The 22,744-nt window shown below is 30.5% G+C and overlaps 1 non-coding gene across 1 annotated transcript; it reads left to right on the forward strand.

Moving 5' to 3' along the window:
* Positions 1-19,838: 19,838 nt before the first annotated feature.
* On the forward strand, positions 19,839-19,944 carry LOC121224845 (small nucleolar RNA R71). The gene has a single exon (XR_005922588.1). It is a non-coding gene; the product is annotated as a small nucleolar RNA R71 (small nucleolar RNA).
* Positions 19,945-22,744: the final 2,800 nt, after the last annotated feature.

The raw sequence follows: 22,744 nt of genomic DNA on the forward strand, positions 1-22,744 counted from the left end.
TCGATGTTGTGTTCTTCAGGAGCGCGAACGAGATCTCAATATTTGTTTGTACTCACCATGTTAAAGAAATGTTCACTTTGTTAGAAGATAAACAATTTTGGATTGATGAATATTTATCAAATTTCCAGAACTTACTTCCATAATGGTTCCATTGATTCATGGTGAAATAGAACATATCGATGTGCTTGTACCCACGATAAATCATCTAATTCTGCAATTTCAACTTTGTTGATTGGTTCTCCAAAACTTTGGAACAAATAAGTATCGGCCAAGTTATGATCCGTAAGTCCAGCATTTCTAGTTGGTCTGTTCAACCCTGTTTCAACATCTTCCAAATATCTTGAACAGAAGGTCATACATTCCTCTGCCAAGTAGCCTTCAGCAATTGATCCTTCTGGATAACGCTTGTTGCGACAGTAAGACTTTAATTTTGATAGGAACCTAAACACGATATACAACATTATCAAAATTTGTATCTAAAGGCATATAGGTGAATGAACGGGAATTTCATAAATAAGTTAACACCTTTCTATGGGATACATCCATCGATAGAAAACGGGTCCGCCGAGAATTGCTTCATGCGAGAGATGGATTATCAAGTGAACCATAATAGTGAAGAAGGAAGGTGGGAAAATTTTCTCCAAGTTGCATAAAGTCAATGCAGCTCGATCCTATACCTTCTGAAGTTCTTCAACATCCAAAACTACAACGTTCAGTTCTTCACTTATAAGTATAAATGAGTTATGTATGATATATATTTCTGTATTAAGTAAATTATGTAAGTTATGTATTATATAAGTTATGTAAGTTACGTATTAAGTAAGCTATGTAAGTTGTATTTTATGTAAGTTATTTATTATGTAAGCTATGTAAGTTATGTATTATGTAAGCTATGTCATAGACTTTTTTATGTAAGTTGTATTTTATGTAAGTTATTTATTATGTAAGCTACGTAAGTTATGTATCATGTAAGCTATGTAAGTTGTATTTTAATAAGTTATTTATTATGTAAGCTATGTATTATGTTAGTTATGTAAGTTATGTATTATGTATGTTATGTAAGTTGTGTAGAATGTAAGCTATGTAAGTTATGTAAGTTATATATGTAAGTTATGTATAATATTAATTAATCGGCCAAGTTGTGAATAATGTAAGTTATGAAAGTTATGTATTATGTAAGTTATTTAAGTTATGTAATAAGTTGTGTATTATGTAATTTATTTAAGTTATGTATTACGAAATTTTATCTTAATATTATATAAGTTATCTAAAATTAGAAATTGATGTGTAATTAGAAATTTTATCTTAATATTATATAAGTTATGTAATGAGAAATTAATATTATATAAGTTATGTTATTAGAAATTAATATTATATAAGTTATGTAATTCGAAATTTTATCTTAATATTGTATAAGTTATATAAAATTAGAAATTGATGTGTACTTAGAAATTAGAAATTAATATTATATACGTTATGTAATTAGAAATTTTATCTTACTATTGTATAAGTTATATAAAATTAGAAATTGATGTGTACTTAGAAATTAGAAATTAATATTATATACGTTATGTAATTAGAAATTTTATCTTAATATTATATAAGTTATGTAATTAGAAATTTGATCTTAATATTATATAAGTTATCTTAATATTATATAAGTTATGTAATTAGAAATTTTATCTTAATATTATATAAGTTATCTTAATTTTATGTAATTAGAAATTGATGTGTGATTAGAAATTTTATCTTAATATTATATAAGTTATGAAGTGTCCTGCTAAAAGCTATGTAAGTTGTGAAAGTAGATCTGAAATTACTGTTACTTAAGCTATATGTAAGATATATTTTATGGAAGTTACATAAAATACATAAATTATGAAATATGATCGCAAGATTTTGCAAGTCTTGAAATTTGATCTTAATATTATATAAGTTTTGTATTCAGCAAGTTATACCATTTACAAAAGTTAAAAAATTTTAACTTTAATTTATGTATGTTATGTTAATTTTAAGGTTTTTTTACTAAATTATTATAAAAAAATAAAAAATAACCAAAATATTATAACATTTTTTTTATTTATCAAAATATTATAATTTTTTTATTTACCAAAATATACCAAAAAAAACAAAAACCTACAAAAAAAAAAACCTGTGGCAGCACCAAAGGTGCCAAAGAGATTGGCGGCACCAATGGTGCCAAAGAACTAAAATGTAACTATCTGTAGTTTCAAGGACCTGACATGCAAATTTACCATTTTAAATTTTGAAAGTGAATTGCAAATATTATATAAGAAAATAATAAATAAGGAGGGCTTAGAAGGCAATTCAAATGAGGCTAATTGCCTTCTAAGCCCTCCTTATTTATTATTTTCTTTTTATTCCCCTTTAACTCCCTTTTTTATTTAATAAACAAGCCCTCAACCTATTTTTGTAGTTAAATAAGCTCTTAATCTATGATTTTTACTCATAAAAGCCCTTTATTTTATTATTAAAGTAAATATATTTTACCTAAAGTAAAGTTATTTAAAAAAGGATAAACTAATTCACATTTTATGTATTATTTTGGTAATTTGATGAGAATAGTTTATTTAAAAACTTTACTAAATTTGATGAGAATAGTTTATAATTATAATTTATTTTTTCTATTTGGGTTACATTTATGGGTGATCAGTTTTATTATTACTTCTGGTTTTTCAATAAGGCATGCTGGTATTTCTATTAATTTTTTTTAATTAAATCTAATATTAGTTAAGTGATAATTAAGATACTTAGAATTCTAATTAAGTAATAAATCTATTTTAATTTAATAAACTATTCTCATCAAATTACTTAATAACTCTATTTTAATTTAATAAACTATTCTCATCAAATTACCAAAATAGAGTTTATTAAATTAGAGTTTATTAAATGAGAATAGTTTATTAAACTAAAATAGAGTTATTACTTAATTAGAATTCTAAGTATCTGAATTATCACTTAACTAATTAGAGTTTATTACTTAATTAAAATAAGGAGGGCTTTGAAGGCAATTAGCCACATTTCAATTTTAGTGCGCCCCACACGCACAGCGGCAGCAATTCACTTTCAAAATTCAAAATAGTAAATTTGCATGTTAGGTCCTTGAAACTGCAGATAGTTACATTTTAGTCCTTTGGCACCATTGGTGTCGCCAATCTCTTTGGCACCTTTGGTGCCGCCACAGTTTTTTTTTTGCAGGTTTTTGTTTTTTTTGGTATATTTTGGTAAATAAAAAAAATTATAATATTTTGGTAAATAAAAAAAGTTATAATATTTTGGTTATTTTTTTTATTTTTTTATAATAATTTAGTAAAAAACCCTAATTTTAACTTTAAAACAAATAAAAAATACCTTTGAATTAAATAAAATATTTAATTGCGTAAATTAAATAACTTTGAATTCCGTCATTCAAATTAAATAAAATATTAGAAAGTTATGTAAGTTTTGACTAAATTTTTGTAAGTAATCTAAAATTAAACTTAAAAATAAATTAAAAGTTTGAAATTTTTTTCCATGATTCAAATTAAATAAAACAAAACAAAACGAACTAAATTTCCATGATTAAAACAGCAACTAAAGGCAAAAAAAAATTGGAGGAAAAAATATAAATATTTGCAAACTATACAGACATTTAACCAAATGTTTATATTATTTACACATAAATAACCTTCATTTTCTAAATAAATTACTTGCGATATGGAATAATATGTGTACAACAATTAAGCATATTTGATATCAATGAAACTGAAATGTGAAAAGAAAGTGGATTAATTTGTTATTTAATGTAACGTGTAGTTAAGAAATTTCGAATAATTTTAAAATAAAAAAATTTAATCCAAATCCCATTACAATTTATTAAATTGCTTCTAATTTGCTTAACATATATAGCAATCGTTGATGGATGATAACAGAAAACATAAGTCAGAAAAGTACATGGCAATTGTAAAATAAGTAAAATGAAACATAAGCTAAAGGAAAACAACCAAAACCAATTACATGTATACAAATCCAGAGCCTCAAAAGAAACATTTTTCAAAAATCATCATGATAAAACTATTACTGATTTAAGTTATGAACTAAAACATACCTTAATATTTAACTCAACTTTGTCTACTTCACTCTCACCAGCAAACAGAGACTGCAGTCAAAAATATGAATTCTATTAAGTAATTTGGGAAAATGCATGTAAATAAGGGAAAAAAACGTTCAAATTTTAACATGTACCTGCCCAAACAATACTTCCACCAAAACATAGGCAACAAACCAGATGTCAATGGTCAGATATGTATTAAGTTGCACCAAATATTAATTCCGCCTACAATAGATGAACCATGATCAAACTAGCAGCAAATATTTTTTTCAGTTTAGCCATCAAATATGTAAAATTTTATCGATATCACAACCAAATATTACTTGGAAACATTAAATGACAGCTTAAAACTTTACCAATATGAGAACCAAATATAAAAACTAAATGAATACCAGTGACCCTAAACCAAATATAAAGAAAAGAGAACTAAAAGCATCCAGGTGTTTACGAAACTATAGAAAAGTAACTAAACAAAGTATCAATTGATAAAGTCAAGTGAAACATAAGATACTTAGCATCCATTAATGAAGACAATACAGTGATGTGAATAAAAAATCAAGTAGCATGTTTAAGAATTTAAAATCTCAAATATGTTAAAAAAAAAGAATGCCATCTACGCACAAACGATTTTAAAAAAATTCAAATACTTAGAAAATATTAAAACACTAAACCTTTACTGCATATATGTGTGCTGTCAAATTTTAACATTGAAAAAGTAATAACGAATAAATAAATAGTTACTGAACAAAAAAAGAGAGAGTAAATAGTTGCACTGAACTAGCAAGTTAACAAATAAATCAACCTAAGCTCAAGCATATCAAAAATCAAATTGAGAATAAATCATTCATTTCTCATCTCCCTTAATGATAACTTAATATTTTTCTTTTTCCAACTCAACCATTTTTTTTCCATTACAGAAGGGTAAAACATACTAGAACACTTTGAATTTTCTTTTTCATCTAAGTACCGTAAGACTTCAATTCTTTCTTTTTCTTGAATTTTTCAACAAGGCAAAAAAGAAATAAGAATAGGTATGCTTTAGTTTTAATACATATACATATACATATACATATACATATACATATACATATACATATACATATACATATACATATACATATACATATACATATACATATAAATTTCAACGAGATTTGCCCTACTATATGAAATGAAAAGGATATATGAAACTGGTTTTTGATATATATAAAATGTCAATATATAAAACTGATTTTTTTATGCAAAGTTCTCAACCTATAACGTTTTTTGAAAATGAAAATAAAAAAAACCAAATGTTTTGAAGCCCCAAATTCACGACATTACTCGAAACACCCCGAAATGGATTTTTTTTGGTTCAAAATCGGTATTCTAGATAACATTCACGCATGAAGAAGAAAATGGAAGTTGCCGAACTTACCGATGGTTGCAACATCGGAGACGCACGGAGGCTGTGATGCAGCAAAGCAGACGGCACCATATAGGATTACGTCGGGTTTGGGGAACTGTTAGGGATTAGGGGAAATTTTAGGGATTTAGGGGAGATGACAATTTGGGGGGAGAATAGGGGTTTGGTTTTGTTTCGGTCAAAAGGATGGAAAACAAACGACGCCTTTTTTTTCCTATTTAACTCAGTTGCGGCGTTTATACATAAGCGCCACTAAATATAGTCAAACGCAGTCGTTTCCGCATCAGTTAAATCAAACTCCTGGCGTTTTTAAAAAACGCCACAACTAATATAGAAAGAATGGCACCGTTTATATAAAACTTAAAACATATTTGCGGTGTTTTAAGGAAAGCGCCACTATAGACAAATGCCAAACTACGCAGTTTCTTAACTCATAATAAACTTCTGCGGTGTTTACAAAAAGCGCCACTAAAAACAAAGAACAAAACGACGATGTTTTGCTAACATTTCAATAAAATTTGTGGCGTTTTCATAAAAACGTCGCTAATGCCTCACTTTTTGCGGTACTTTTAACATAAACGCCGCTAATGTTTATAATTTCTTTTAAATTAGAGAGAAAATATTAACTAATAAAAAAAGGAGAGTAATGCATTTTTAAAAAATAATTACACATTTTAAAAAATAAATACATCAATATATTTTTATATTGAATAAATATAAATATTTATGTATGCAATATAAATAAAAAATTATTTTAATTATATCAATAATTATGTTACTATTTTACAAGATCTGGATCAAACTTATTAAAAGTTAATGTATACAATTGAACAATAAAACATTGTTCATGTGTGCTTTTGGGATTTAACCCATTTTGATATATTTTTTAAATAATAATTTATATTTATATTATTTACATTTATATTCTAAAATATCCAAGATTAAACACAAAGCCCCAAACCCCAAAGTGGAAACCCTAAAACCGTCAACCATATAAAATACCAAACCATCAAACCCCAAAATTCAATCCCCACTATACTATAAGCCTTAATCGTAAATCTTAAACCCCAAACTATAAACTATAAATCCCAAACCCCAAACCATAAACCATAAATCCTAAACTCGTCAATTAACCATAAAACATCAAACCACCAAACCCTAAAATCCAATCCACACTATATCGTAAACATTAATCGAAAATCTTAAACCCTAAACCCTAAACATTAAACCTGTAAAACACAAACAACAACCACCAAATCATAAACTCTAAACCTTAAAACTGGCCAAACCCTAAAGTCTAAACCGTAAATCATAAACCATAATCCTAAACCATAACTTTGGGAATTCGAGTGGCCAATGTTAGTTTAGTACAAAACATATATTTTATATTCTTAATTATATTAAATAATATAGGTGTGCTACAAAGTGGCATGAATCCCAGTAAAATTCAAATGTTATTCATTAATTAGTTTTCAAATAGTATCTTTAAACCTTGAACATCAAACCTTCAATCCCTAGCCCAAAATAAAAAGTAGTATACCATAAACCCTAAAACTCTATACCATTAACATTAATTCTTAAATTCTAAATCCTAAAATGGAAAATACATTAATTTTATTGCAGCATTTTTACCTAAAACGCCACTGAAGTACTAAAAACTGCACCGTTTTGGTTAACAATTTTGCGGCGCTTTCCCTAAAGCGCCACTAAAAGTTGCTCTATAGCGGCGGTTTTAAATAAACGCTGCTAATGACTCTATAGGTCAAGCCAGAATGATGCGTTTTGGTCAAAATTTTTGCGGCGCTTCTACTAGCGGCGTTTTCGGGTAAGCGTCGCTAACGGTGCTATAGCTCAAGATGAAACGTTGCGTTTCAGTTTAAAATTTTTTGGTGTTTTTTAGTTAAACGTGGCTAATTGAAGGATATAGTGGCATTTTCAGGTAAGATCTGCTAACGCCTCTATAGGTCAAGTCGAAACGATGCGTTTTGGTCAAAATTTTTGCGGTGCTTCAGTAGAAGCGCCACTACAAGCTGATATATAGTGGCGTTTTCGAGTAAGCGCCGCTGACGACGCTATAGCTCAAGACGAAACATTGCGTTTCGGTTTAAAATTTTTGGACGTTTTTTATTTAAGCGCCGCTAATTGCGGGATATAGCGGCGTTTTCTACAACCGCCGCTATTGGCTCTATACCTCAAGACCAAACGTTGCGTTTTGGTTAAGATATTTTACGGCGCTTTTCATAAAGCACCGCTAATGCTGTGCTTTAGCGGCGTTTTTGCATAAGCGCCACTAATTCTACTATACCTCAATATCATACGCCGCATTTTGTTCAACATTTTTTGCAGCGCTTACAAAAAAATGGCACTAATTGTACTATATAATGGTGTTTGTATAATGCGTCGCTACTGCCGCTATTCTTGAAGATTAAACGATGCATTTTGTCAGCATTATTACGGTGTTTTTGTTTAAAAATGCCACTAATGATGTTCTTTTGCGGCGTTTTTTTAAAAAACGCCACTAAAGATCCGAGTTTTTACAGTGTTTCCAAACAAGCGCCACTAATGCTATATCTTTAGCGGCATTTTGTTCTAAGCGCCGCTAATGCTCAATTTTTAGTGGCTTTTTTTGTCCAAACACCACAAAAAATGCCGCTAAAAGCCTATTTTGGTGTAGTGGAGTAAATATCTATTTTATTATTATTTTAATGTCTATGGTTTATTAGTAAGATCGTATAAAAATTTCGTTAAGAAATTTTTTCGTTTGCATGCTTAATTAAGTAAAAAGGACTAAAATAATAAAAAAGGTGCAAGAAATAGAGTTCTAGTAGCTAAAGGTATCAAATAGTTATGAAACTTTAAAATAGAGGACTTAGATGGTAAATAGACCATTTATATAGTCAGTGGATATTCATGGGTTGGTTTCGTTGAAATTATGAATGTTTTTAAAGGTTTAAAAATGTAAAAAGGTAAATAAAGATAAAATTAAATAAGAAAAAGAATAGCTAGGGTTTGACCATTGCATTTTGCTTGCATGATCAAGATAAACCTCGTACGGATCTAGAACTAGGAAAAACTAAAGCCTTGGATTAGTTGATCTTGTTTCGACATCTTTAGGGTATTGAGGTAAGTTTGTATGTTTAAATAACATTGTAATGTTATTTTGATATTTATGTTATTGTGCTATATATCACGTAACGAAATGATGAGAAGCCTACGATGTTACGATGACTATCGAACCTTGTTTGAACCTCAGGAATATATAGGATATAAATGACATGTCATTAGGGTTACCATGTTTCGGGTGCTGGTCTTGAATGTCCTACCGATGGCTGAGGTCCTGCATTTGTTACGGATGCTCGTCAACTTGTGTGAGTGGATCTTGTAGCTTACATTCCGACCGTCAGCTTGTGTGAGCAGACCCATTTTATGGCCCGAGTGAGCAACGATGTAAAGGAAAAGGAAAAGGAATGGTTTCGACCATATGTTTAGCACACTTTGTGTGAGCTTTTCCATGTATCTGATATTATTCTAAGTGGTTCAATGAGCATGTAAAGGGAAGGAATGATAAGTGTTCCAATTGACTATGTTATGAACTTAAGGAAGGGTATGAAATGATAATGATCAATGTATGCATATTTATGTTTATGGAAAGTATGAATTCAATGGCACTATATTCATGTAATCTACCTCACCATGTGAGAACTTTTTTGAGTTATGTGTTAGAGTACTAACATGGGTTATTGATGATGCTCAGGCTTGTGCCAAGCTTATGTTGGATTGAATCATGTTTAAATTATAAGATTGTGCATTGAAATGGTAAGCTATATTTATGATTTATGAACTTACTTAGCATTATATGCTTATGTAGTTTTATTTCCTATGTTTTATAGATTATTAAAAGCTCGATTAGTTTGGAAGCTCGTCGGAGACCTATCACACTATCCAATGAATATATCAGTAGTTTTTGATGTTTTTGCCAAGGTTATAATGGCATGTATAGGTGGACTTATGTTTAATGGCTAGTTGATATTTTTGGCATGTAAATGTTGCTTTGAATGTAATACCTCAAAAAATACTACAATAAGAAAGTAAGATAATATTCTTGATATAGTAAAATAAGGAAATAAAGTGATAAAAAGGGTAATATTGAGTTATGTCAACATTGGGAAGTATATTATGACATATTAATTTAAGAAAAGATTAAATTGCAAAAGTGAGAAAAGTTTTGTTGCCCAATAGTAAATACTCAAAATTTGAGAGGTTAAAGTGTAAATACAAAAAAATTGAAGGATCAATAGTGTAAATATTTTAAGAGTGGAATAATCTAGAAACTAAGGAAAATGGATGAATTAGGACGAAATTGAAAAGGTAAAGAATTTTGAGGGACTGAATTGCAATTTTATGGTATTAAGTGATGCCTCAAGGATGGAATTTCAAAAGATTATAAAGGGAAAAATGGTCAAACAGAGAGAGAGAATTCTAGAAGGTAATGATGATGTTTGTGATATTTTTAATTAATTAATTAGATAAATGTTATTTAATTAATATTTTATTAAGATTTTTAGTATTATTTTATTATTAAATGATTAATATAGAAGGGAGGATAGATGATGAAAAAAATCATCATCTTTTCCATGCAACCAACATGAGAAGAGAGGAAAAGAAAGAAGTTTTCCTTTCTTAACAATTTGGTCCTCCCACCAAAAATTCACCATTTTCACTTAGAAATCAAAGAAATTTCCATAACCACCAAGAGAGAAAATTGATAAGGAGGCAATGGGGAGCTAGAATATCAAGTTAGATTCAAGAAATAGAAGCTGAAGGAGAGAGAAAATCAAGTTAAAGATTGAAATCAATAGCACAATGTAAGAACATCAAGATTTCAATATATTTTTAAAGTTTGATATTATTGAAAAAGCATGGAAATAATATTATTGTAGAGTTTTCTTAGATAAGGTCTTAAGTTCTTGATATATTAGTGAAGAGAAATAAGAGAAAGTGATGAGAAATATTATAGAGAAAGGGAATAAGTGAGTTATACACCTAGTAATTAACATTTTGCACTAAAACAGTTCTGGACAGCAGCAGTAGGTTAAATTTGAAAAATCACCATAAATTGTGGAAATTGAATTAGAGTATGAATAAAATATGGAATTAAATATTATTAAGTATAGTTTCTCATAGAAGAAACGGTGTAAGTAATGGAATTTTAAATCATGAGATACAATGAATTTTGTGAGATAAGGTCAGAATGAATTTGGGTTCCCCTATTCTGACTTTAGAAAATCATCAAAAATTGAATAAAAATAATTAGAGGCTTAAATTTATATGTTTAAAATCCTTAATGAGTATATTTTCAGTAGAAACAAATGGAAACATCATCCAAATTCTGTATAAAGAGATAATTAATTTTTAGTGAAGAGGGGTTGGAACTGTCAAACAGTAAATAGGAGAATTTTTAAAGAATAAACTGTACTTATTGGCTAAACCAAAAATTATGAAAATATTATGGTAATAATATATGTGAGTCTAGTTTCATAGGAATTTAGCGGATCTTAATTTGGAGTTTTGTAGCTCAAGATATAAACAATTTAGTGACTATGACTCAAGTGGACAACTTAGAATTAATATATAAATAAATGGTGGAATTATAGATAATGTTACATATAAGCATATTATACATTTAGGATGTGAAATTGAGAGGAGAAGGAGGAAAATAAATGATTATTCAAATAGCATGAGTTCTCATAAAAAATGGCCAATTTGCATGTTTTAGATTCAAGGACTAAATTGAATAAAAGTAATATTTTAAAGGGTAAATTGGTAAAGATGTCAAAAAGTGACCAAATTACATGAAATGAATTGTTTTATTATTTAAATTAATAAATTGAATGAAATATTAATTTATATCAAGATTGGGTGAAAATTTGAGGAAAATAGAAAATTATCAAAATGTCCTTGAATTTTAGTATTTCTACAATTTAGCCTAGTAAGTTCGTGTAACTTGAATTATATTCTTAGATGATTGAAATATATATATTGGATTGATAAATTGATTTGAATTGTGAACATGAGAAATTGTGAATTGAATGAAATGGAAATGAAGCTTTGAATTACATGAGTAAATATCAGGTCTCGTAGGCCTTATTTGTTATGAATATAATATTTCGAGGATATGTTGTAAATAATTATAAAAGCACGTTAATAATTTAAAAGTTTTAATTTGGATGAAATTTTGTAACTCGGTTTAATACGTATGCAAATGTATGTCTTCTAGTAATGCCTCGTACCCTATTCCAACGTCGAATACATTTAAAGGGTGTTACAATGTGACATTGCTAGATTCGGTCACAACGTTTAGACCAGGTTTGGGGTGGTACATTTAGTGGTATCAGAGTTATGGTTTAGTCGGTTCTTGGACTAACATAGTGTATGTGAGTTTAGCTATACATGCCATTATATTACTCGTGATAATGTAATATCTTCCGACTCCAATGAAATTGTTTTGTAAGACAGAGATGACTTCGAACCGAGTTGTTTCCAATAATGCTAAAAGAAAAAAAATTATGTTGAGGTGATTGAAATGTGTTTATGATGGAACGAAATTTAGAAAGGTATGAATAGAAAATTCATGATAAGTATGTGTTAACGTATGAAGTAAGACAACCATGAGTTGAAAAATGTAAAAACATAGAATAAAATGAAAGTTTATATGGTGATATGCTCATCCGCGTTTGCTTAGCGCGCATATGATGTTATGTGCTCAACATATTTGATTAAGTAAATATGGTAAGTAAATATACACAAATAGATGGAATGTATGTTTATGTACACTTGCTTGAATAAGTGTAATCAGTATGTTTATATGATAGAATCTTATGTTTAATTGTTAAATTAGAAATAATATGATGTTTGTTTTATGTCTTTTCTATTGAACCATGAATATTATAATAGTATGAAAATTGAATTGAAAGATCAAATTGAGTAGAACACAGGAATGAGTGCTTTCGTTCTGTGATATGTGATGAATTGACGGAAAAGACCATTATTGGACCGTGGCAACATGTGATATGTGATTTCCGTATAAGACCATATCTGGGATATGTCATCGGCATGTGATCTCGTATAAGACCATGTCTGGGACATGGCATCGACATTGATATGTGAGCCAGTGTAAGACCATGTCTAGGACATGGCATTGGCATTATTAAAATTATGAGAGGTCCCATGTAAGACCATGTCTGGGACATAGCGTTGGCACCGAGATGAGAGGTCCCATGTAAGACCATGTCTGGGATATGGCGTTGGCACCAAGATGAGAGGTCCCCCGTAAGACCATGTCTGGGACATGGCATGGGCACTGATATGAGAACTCTCATGTAAAACCATATCTGGGATATGGCATTGGCAGTACAGGAAAAATCCCATGTAAGACTATGTCTGGGACATAGCTTTGGCATGTTATATTCAGATAAGAGACTTGAGTATCCTTAGTATTCCAAGTAATTCAACGGGCTAGTAAAGAAATTATGTTACATGAAAGTTCAGGTAAAAGTATGATAAATAGATTTAGGTGAGTATAAGGATTAAGAATATTTCAGTTATTAGTTGATATAGGAATTTCAATAAGGAAGGAGTAAGTTATAATCATGAGTTGTTTAAGCAAGCAAGTAAGTAAACAAGTAAGAAAGTAAATAAAGAAGAAGTTAAATTTGATGAGACAAAATATTCAGGTATGATACCTAAAAGAATGTATGTATTAATTGGAAGTTTTTTTTTTAGTGAATGGAATAAAGTGAGATTCGTGATAACATAATTAGTTAGAGAAATGGTAATTAAGTGGTAAAGATGTCTGTGTGTGAAGGTTACAGTCGCAATGAACATGATGATCTTTTCTGGATATTATATATATTATTTTGTTCTCAGAGATATGTATGTGTAATTGTTCAGTTCTGATAGAGTTCTTATGTTGTGAGAATGTTAGCTAATTATAATGTTAGACGAAAGCCCTGTTGGTCTGGTCAGTTTATGACCTGTTATTGTTCTGTTTTGCATGCATATTTAGAAAGTATATTGTTTTGCTACAAGAAATATTGTGCTGATGACTAAATTGCAAAACATGTAAACGTGATATGTGAAGTACATGATATGAATTATTAGTAAATTACGGATGAATAATGTATTTTGAAATATAATACATGTATTAAAGGTAGAAAAGATATAAATATATGGATTATTGATACAAGAATTAAATTGTAAATCATGTAAAAGCATTATAAGAAAAGTGTAAAAGTGAGATGCATGCATGAAATAACTTGCCCAAGTAGATGAGATTAGAACTATTAGGATATTAAGGGAGTTTAGCGTGCTCTCTGATTATTAGCACATCGGTGCTCTCTGATTATTAGCACATTTATGTTCTCTGTATAATACTTTAGTGCTTTCTGTTTAATAGTGCATAATAATGCACCTCTATATCAGTTCCGTATATCCTAAGTATTCTGTTTAATCTACTGAGCCTCTGCTAAAAAAGATAAATAATTTTCGTTACAAGGTAAATATTTACCTCTGATTCATGTTTGATATATTGAATTAAAAATAAAATTTGAAATGAAAGAATAGAGAATGAATACAAATACTAATCTAGGTAAATATGTACAGAAGGGAACTATAGAATGATATAGATAACTTTAAGAAAACTAAATGAAGAAAGGACTTCTGGTTATGAAGAAAGAGAGAAAATAAGAACTCGATTCAGTAAAAAGAAGAATATTATTGAAAAGGAAGTACAAAATGATATAAAAACTAGAAATGTTAGTGATAAGAATGGATAGAAAATGATAATTGAAAGAATATAGAAATGATGAAGTTCATGATCAAAATAAAACAAGGAAATTTCAAGGATGAAATTTATTTTAAGGGGGAGAGAAATGTAATACCCCGAAAATTACTACAGTAAGAAAGTAAGATAATATTCTTGATATAGTAAAATAAGGAAATAAAGTGATAAAAAGGGTAATATTGAGTTATGTCAACATTGGGAAGTATATTATCACATATTAATTTAAGAAAGGATTAAATTGTAAAAATGAGAAAAGTTTTGTTGCCCAATAGTAAATACTCAAAATTTGAGGGGTTAAAGTGTAAATACAAAGAATTTGAAGGACCAATAGTGAAAATATTTTAAGAGTGGAATAATCTAGAAACTAAGGAAAATGGATAAATTAGGACCAAATTGAAAATATGAAGAATTTTGAGGGACTAAATTGCAATTTTACCATATTAAGTGATGACTCAATGATGGAATTTCAAAAGATTATAAAGGGAAAATGGTCAAATAGAGAGAGAGAATTCTAGAAGGTAATGATGATGTTTGTGATATTTTTAATTAATTAATTAGATAAATGTTATTTAATTAATATTTTATTAAGGTTTTTAGTATTATTTTATTATTAAATGATTAATAGAGAAGGGAGGATAGATGATGAAAAAAATCATCATCTTTTCCATGCAACCAACGTGAGAAGAGAGGAAAAGAAACAAGTTTTCCTTTCTTTACAATTTGGTCCTCCCACCAAAAATTCACCATTTTCACTTAGAAATCAAAGAAATTTCCATAACCACCAAGAGAGAAAATTGATAAGGAGGCAATGGGGAGCTAGAATATCAAGTTAGATTCAAGAAATAGAAGCTGGAGGAGAGAGAAAATCAAGTTAAAGATTGAAATCAATAGCACAAGGTAAGAACATCAAGATTTCAATATATATTTAAAGTTTGATATTACTGAAAAAGCATGGAAATAATGTTATAGTAGAGTTTTATTATATAAGGTCTTAAGTTCTTGATATATTAGTAAAGAGAAATAAGTGAAAGTGATGAGAAATATTATAGAGAAATGGAATAAGGGAGTTATACACCCTGTAATCAACATTTTGCACTAAAATAGTTTTGGACAGTAGCAGTAGGTTAACTTTGAAAAATCACCATAAATTGTGAAAATTGAATTATAGTATTAATAAAATATGGAATTAAATCTTATTAACCCTAGTTTCTCACAGAAGAAACGGTGTAAGTAATGGAATTTTAAATCATGAGATATAATAAATTTTGTGAGACAAGGTCAGAATGAATTCGGGTTCCCCTGTTCAAAATTTGGAAAATCATAAAAAATTGAATAAAAATAATTAGAGGCTTAAATTTATATGTTTAAAATCCTGAATGAGTCTATTTTCAATATAAACAAACAAAAACATCATCCAAATTCTGTATAAAGAGATAATTAATTTTTAGTGAAGAGGGGTCGGAACTGTCAAATAGTGAAATTGGGGAATCTTTAAAGAATAAACTGTACTTATTGGATAAACCAAAAATTATGAAAATATTATGGTAAGAATATATGTGAGTGTAGTTTCATATGAATTTATCGGATCTAAATTTGAGTTTCGTAGCTCAAGATATAAATAATTTAATGACTATGACTCAAGTGGACAGCTTTGAATTAATATATAAATAAATGGTGGAATTATAGATAATGTTACATATAAGCATATTATACATTAAGGATGTGGAATTGAGAGGAGAAGGATAAAAATAAATGATTATTCAACTAGCATGAGTTCTCATAAAAAATGGCCAATTTGCATGTTTTAGATTCAAAAACTAAATTGAATAAAAGTAATATTTTAAGGGTAAATTGGTAAAGATGTCAAAAAGTGACCAAATTACATGAAATGAATTGTTTTATTATTGAAATTAATAAGTTGAATGAAATATTAATTTATATCAAGATTGGGTGAAAATTTGAGGAAAATAGAAAATTATCAAAATGTCCCTAAATTTTGGTATTTCTACAATTTAGCCTAGTAAGTTCGTGTAACTTGAATTATATTCTTAGATGATTGAAATATATATTGGATTGAGAAATTGATTTGAATTGTGAACATGAGAAATTGTGAATTGAATGAAATGAAAATGAAGCTTTGAATTACATGAGTAAATATCGGGTCTCGTAGGCCCTATTTGTTATGAATATAATATTTCGAGGATATGTTGTAAAGAATTATAAAAACACGTTAGTAATTTAAAAGTTTTAGTTCGGATGAAATTTTGTAACTCGGTTTAATACGTATGCAAATGTATGTCTTCTAGTAATGCCTCGTACCCTATTCCGGCGTCGAATACAGGTAAGTGGTGTTACAATGTGACATCGCTAGATTCAGTCATAACATCTAGACCGGGTTTGGGGTGTTACATTGAAATTGTGGTACTTTTGGTACTTTTGATACCTTGTGGTTTGGTGTTAATATGGTTAAGTTGATGCATGTTTTAATGACCAAATTGGTAAGTGATGGTATGTTTGCAATGTGAACAAGTTAGGTTATGGTTTGAATTAGAAATGAGCTAGTTGGATATGAAAGAGATATGGTCAATCTTGCATATGTTTAGATATATTTGTTGAATTGTGATGGAGGTGCGTTGTTGGCATATTGGTTGGATGGAATAATGGTTTAGTGAATTGGTCATTTTATGCATGTTTTGGTATGTTTTGATGCTTTAAAAAAGGGTGGAAATGGCTTGTAGGTACATGCATGAAATGGGTGATGGAAATGGCTTGATTTTGGCCAATTTCATGCCCACACGGCCTAAGACACGAGCGTTTGTCCCAGCCATGTGTAACACACGGCCATGTGACACAGCCATGTGTCCCCTATAGGTTTTACATGATACAAGCCAGGGAGTTACACAGCCTAGCAAACGGCTTGGCACACGGGCGTCTGAGGCCATTTTGAGTGTTACACGACCTGGCACACGGGTGTGTGGCTTGGCTGTGTGACCCAACTCAGAGAGTTACATGGGCATGGACATGGGCTGGGACATGGCCGTGTGTCCTTAATTCGATTGTTAAACAACATAAGACACAGCGTGTGTCTCAGCCATGTGAATCACATAGCCTGGCCACATGGCCATGTGACCCCTGTAGTTTGAAATTTCTAACTTTTTTCTCAATGTTCCAAATGTTTTCTATTTAGTCCCGAATCATTTCTAAAATGTTTCTATGTACTCAAGGGCTTGATTAAGGGACGATATGGATGTATATGTATTGATTATGCTATGTTTATATTAATGTTTGGAAATATGTGTGTTTATGTTATGTTTTTACAGTAATGCTTCGAAACCCTATTCCAGCGATGATTACGGGTTAAGGTGTTACATTCCACATTTGTATTGCCATGTCTAACATGTTTGGTAACAGCTCAAAGTTGGACGACATAGCAAATTCACATGAAGGCATATTATATGAATCACAAAAGCGCTCGTTTGAATGTTCGAGCATATCATTCTCTTGGTTGTATGACTCAAACAGAGGTTCATATTTAGTTTCTCCACCTTCGCTGTCGTCGCTCCATTGGTTTGTTAAGGCTCCGTTCTACCAACCCATTACGTAGTTCCATTCATCGTCCCAAAAAGTCCTCTCATCATTAAACCACCTATAATCAAATTTCTCTATGACTAAATCTTCTAGTCAACAAGGTAAATAAAAAATTGAGAAAAATAACACACTTAATGAATATAAAAATTAGTACACTATCTAGCTCATTTGTCTTTTGATTAATATTATTTTACAAAGTATTTAAAACAATAACAATTTTCACCATCGCAATCCTTGGTAACGGTGCCAACAACTTGATTGCCTATTGATGTACTAATGTCTAGAGTGTGAATATTGTAACCAAATATAAAATTTTGGTGGCTTCCGCCAGTATACAGGTTAGGTTGTAATATAATTTGTTTACTATGAAACACTTGGTAAGTATTCTGAGGATTGTACCCTAGGGATTGCAGTTTGGGGAAAACTACTATTAAGCCAATTATCTAAAATAACTAGTAATCTACTCGAGTCACAAATTAGTAGTGTTAATCTGGAAGCGAGATGGTAATAATAACCAAATAAATTGAATTAACTCTAAATCTACTCCTAAGTTCATGTATCAACTTTTCCTATCATTTTCTTTGACTATGCGAGTTCCTTTAGCTTAGATCCAATTGTTTTACCTGATTAATTATTGATGTAGGGTTAATGCTAGCTCCTAAGTCACATAGAGCTCTATTAAAATGAATGCTCCATATTTCTATAGGAATTGTATAACTTTTTGGGTCTCAAAATAATAGCACTACAGAAAGAGCTTATATTAACTTGTTCAACTACCTTAATTTTCCTATGCCTAAACGTAATTTCCTTTAAAAATTTAGCATACTTAGGAATGTTTTCAACCATATCAATCAAAGGCAGGTTGACATTTAATGTTTTGAACAAGTTTAGAAAACTTCCAAACTCGTCTTCATCCTATTTTTGCTTCTCTTCTAGCCTTGAAAGGAACGGTATCTTTGCAATGACAGAATCTTTAAGTTTTTCTTTCTTCGGTTCAACTGCCATTGTAATTGATTCCTCTAACTCTGGTTCATCATCAACTTCTAAGGGTTCTTCCTAAAGATCATCAGTATTCTCCTTATGCATCTCTCGAGTTGGGTTCTCTAGGCTACTTAGTACTTTACCCAATCAGAGCACTATTTCTTTCACATGCTCCCTCCCTTCTCTACGAGGATTATTTTTGGTATTACTAGGAATAATTCTGCCAATTTGTCTTTTTATATCCCCCATCGTGCTCATCAATTGGCTCATCTTATCTTCAAGCTTAGTCAATGTTCTTGTTAAATTAGTTCACTTAGACTGCACCTACTTTACATCTATTCTCTTTGACAGCATCTCCCGCTCAATTCTATCCAGACGTTGACCACATACAGTATGGTCATTTGGGTTAGCCCTTTTCCCAGGTTTCTATAAATAAGGAGGTTGATAGTTAGTGCTTTTAACTTGGTTAGAGTTCTTACCTCCTAATAGGTTTCCTCCCCATCTCAGATTTGGGTGATATCTACATCTAGGACTATAGGTATTCGAATAGGGATTTTAACCCCTATTTTTGATGTAGTTCACACCCTCGGTGGGATTGTTAATATAGTGGAAGAGTGGTTTGTCTCCTGTATAGACAGTCGGTTCATTCTTCTCAGCCTCTATTCGATCGATTGTCCACTAATTGCTGATATATGTTATCTTCCTAGATAGCCTTCATCATAGATGGTCTTTGGCCATATGTATATCATTCAACTCGCCACTAGCAGGAATTCATTTCCATACTTTCTATTAATTCGTACGCATCCTTGTACGTTTTATTCATTAGTGGGCCTCCTGCTGCTCCATCTAATCTTGGTCTTGAATGCACATCCAACCCATTATAGAAAATTTGTAGTCTTAACCACTCAAGCAATTCGTGGTGTGGGAATCTCTAAATCAATGTTTTAAAACTTCCACATGTTTCATGAAAACTTTCCCCTTCTAATTGTTTAAACATCGAAATTTCCATTCTTAGCTAGACCGTCTTGCTAATGGGAAAGAACTTCTGTAGGAATTTCCCTACGAGTTTGTCCAATGTCGTGATTGATCCTAGTGCTAACGAATCTAACGAAGAAAAGGGGTTATCGATTAATGAAATGCAGAACAACTGAAAACGAATAGTGTTATCAGTGACCTCATTGTATTTGAAGGTATCACAAAGTTGGTGGAACCGTTTTAGATGTTGACAGAGATTTTCAATCATTGTTCCTCAAGACTACAAATTATTCTATATCATCTGGATCCTGGTTGGCTTAATCTTGAAATTATTGGCCGTCATGGCTGGCCTCATTATACTCTCTTAGAGTCCTCTCGTTACATGCCATGTTTATATTTGTAAGTAGTTGTGGTGTTGGTGGCGGTGGAGCTTCTAGTTTTTTATTGTTAGCATTGTCAATCAGTGGATTCTCGCGTGGTGGTAAATTACCTCCAGCAGGTAATGGATTCTGCATTGGTTGTTGCTACTGCTATTGAGGCTGTCGACGATTCTTTCGGATTATTCTTTCTAGATCTCTAACTAGCTTCATAGGTCATACACTAAACCAAAAAAGACAAGATTAGTAGAAAAAAAGAAAAATTAATTCTTATCTATACCCTAAAAATTTCCTAATTATTTTATTCATATGTAAAAATTAAAATTTATATAGTGACATTGTCTCCTTGGCAACGACACTGACAACTTAACTGCCTCTAGACATACCAATGTCCTGAGTATAAATCTTTCACAATATAGAAAAGACGGTATCGACAAGTATACGGGTTAAGTTGTAATCTAGTTACAACAGAGTAGGTGCGTACTCTAAGGATCGTAGCCAAGGGAGGTGAGCACTAAATTAATTCTAATCTAAACATAAATAGATCTAAGTACAAAAAATTAAAAGAAAGGTTTTGATAAACTATACTAAAAATAATAAGAAATGAGATAAAAGAAAGTAAATAAATGAAACACGAGAAATAAAATTATCAAATATGTATCAAATCTAGGCATGGGTGATTAGCTCACTTCAATAGTCATTAACAACTATCGTCTTAAGTTTTATTGCTCCATCAACTGGTCAATACACCAGCAGGATCTTCCGATCTTCCACAGAAATACTAAGTCAACTAGAACTACTTATCTTCTGACCTCACAATCCAGACTGGTTCAGGGTTAAGGTGTTCACCGATAAGCCATACCAAATTTGGGTTAATTCCAACCTCAATGACTTTCTAGGGTTGTAAGACTTAGGGTTTAGGTTTTTCATTTCCTAAATATTTGATTCGTTAAGAAATCCTTACAAAAGGATTAATTTTTCACACTTCCACTCGTGAATCCCCACAAGAGGATTAGTTCTTCACAGGTCTAGTAAACAATATAAACTTGGTAGAAAGAATAAATATAAAGAATAGTTTAAGAGAATAGAGTTTAAATAGAGTTTAAACGAAGCCTGATTTGTATTTAGATTAAGCGCAGAATCCTTATAGAGTTTGATAGTATTTCTCAAATCTGATTTCTCCATCAAAAGTAAAAAACAAAAATGGAAACAAAACCTAAAACCTAAGAAAAAAGAATAACTAAAGACTAGATCTAAAGAGAAAATTATACAATATGAAAAGGTGCACAAAACATGTGTTAAATGAGCCTATTTATAGACTGTAGGGTGGCCGACGTTCTTAACCCTACGTCAGTTGCCATCCTCGTTCTTAATATTTGATTGTGTAGATCAAAACGCCACTTGCTCATAATTTTTTCTCATATAGAGTTGATGTCACTATACACTAGGTCCTGCGTCGCGACAATAAGGGTAGTATGCTCAATTTTTGGGTGTTTTCTGGGGTATGTCGCAATATCCTCAAGCTGTGTGGCGACATTGAAGGCAGTTTTTGAAATTCTTCTATTCTGCTCCCTATGCTGTGACATCTAATGCTCCCTATTGCAATTGAGGGACCAGTATCTAGGTATCATGCCTTCTACTAATCTTCTACACGCTCATAAAGTGTATTAGCTCACCCTTAGGCCTCATTCGGTCCCTAAGGTAAAAAAAAAGACTCAAATTACACATTTTTTTAAACTTACCTAAACTTACGAAAATGTAATTAAAACTTAACTAAAATGGTTATGTTTAAGAATCTATAGTGTGAAAACTAGTATAATTTGCTACACCAAATTACGGTAGATCAAAGATGAAAAAGGTTTCTAGAAGCTTGTGAAATCGCCATTGTAACACTCAGTTTTGGTAGGTCATAAGTTCTGGTGAGCAGAGTGAGAGTTATATGTAAGACTTAATCTATCAACCCAAATTGTTGTTTTTGGGTACAAATCAGGCGCATAGTAGAAACTAGAATATTGTGCAAGGATTTTTCTCAGAATGTATTTAGTTGTAAAGAAGAAGAGATTTGTAAAGTATTTAAAACTTTGTGAGTAAGGATTATCGTTGAGAGAATCATGTGCCCAATTCATTTAGTTATTTTGCTAATTACGCTTTAACGAGGTGGTTGGGAATGAAGCGAAGGGACAAACCAAGAAAATATAAATAATATTTATTGGAATTTCATTATTGTAAACCATTTATAAAGGCAATCTTGAAAGTTTGTGACATGTGTCAAGTTCCAATGGGAACTTAGGTTATATATATTCAAGCTAAAGAAAAGGGGGAGTTTTCTTCTTCCTTCTTGAAAAGTGCAGCTATTTGAATCTTAAACAACCAACAATATTTCTTCCTCCTTCAAGTTGAAGTTGAAATTTTGGATTTTATCAATGATTACTCCATGACAAGGTATGTTTTATTCCTCTACATGT

This window comes from Gossypium hirsutum, chromosome D12, assembly GCF_007990345.1.
Source record: "Gossypium hirsutum isolate 1008001.06 chromosome D12, Gossypium_hirsutum_v2.1, whole genome shotgun sequence".
Lineage (NCBI taxonomy): Eukaryota > Viridiplantae > Streptophyta > Magnoliopsida > Malvales > Malvaceae > Gossypium > Gossypium hirsutum.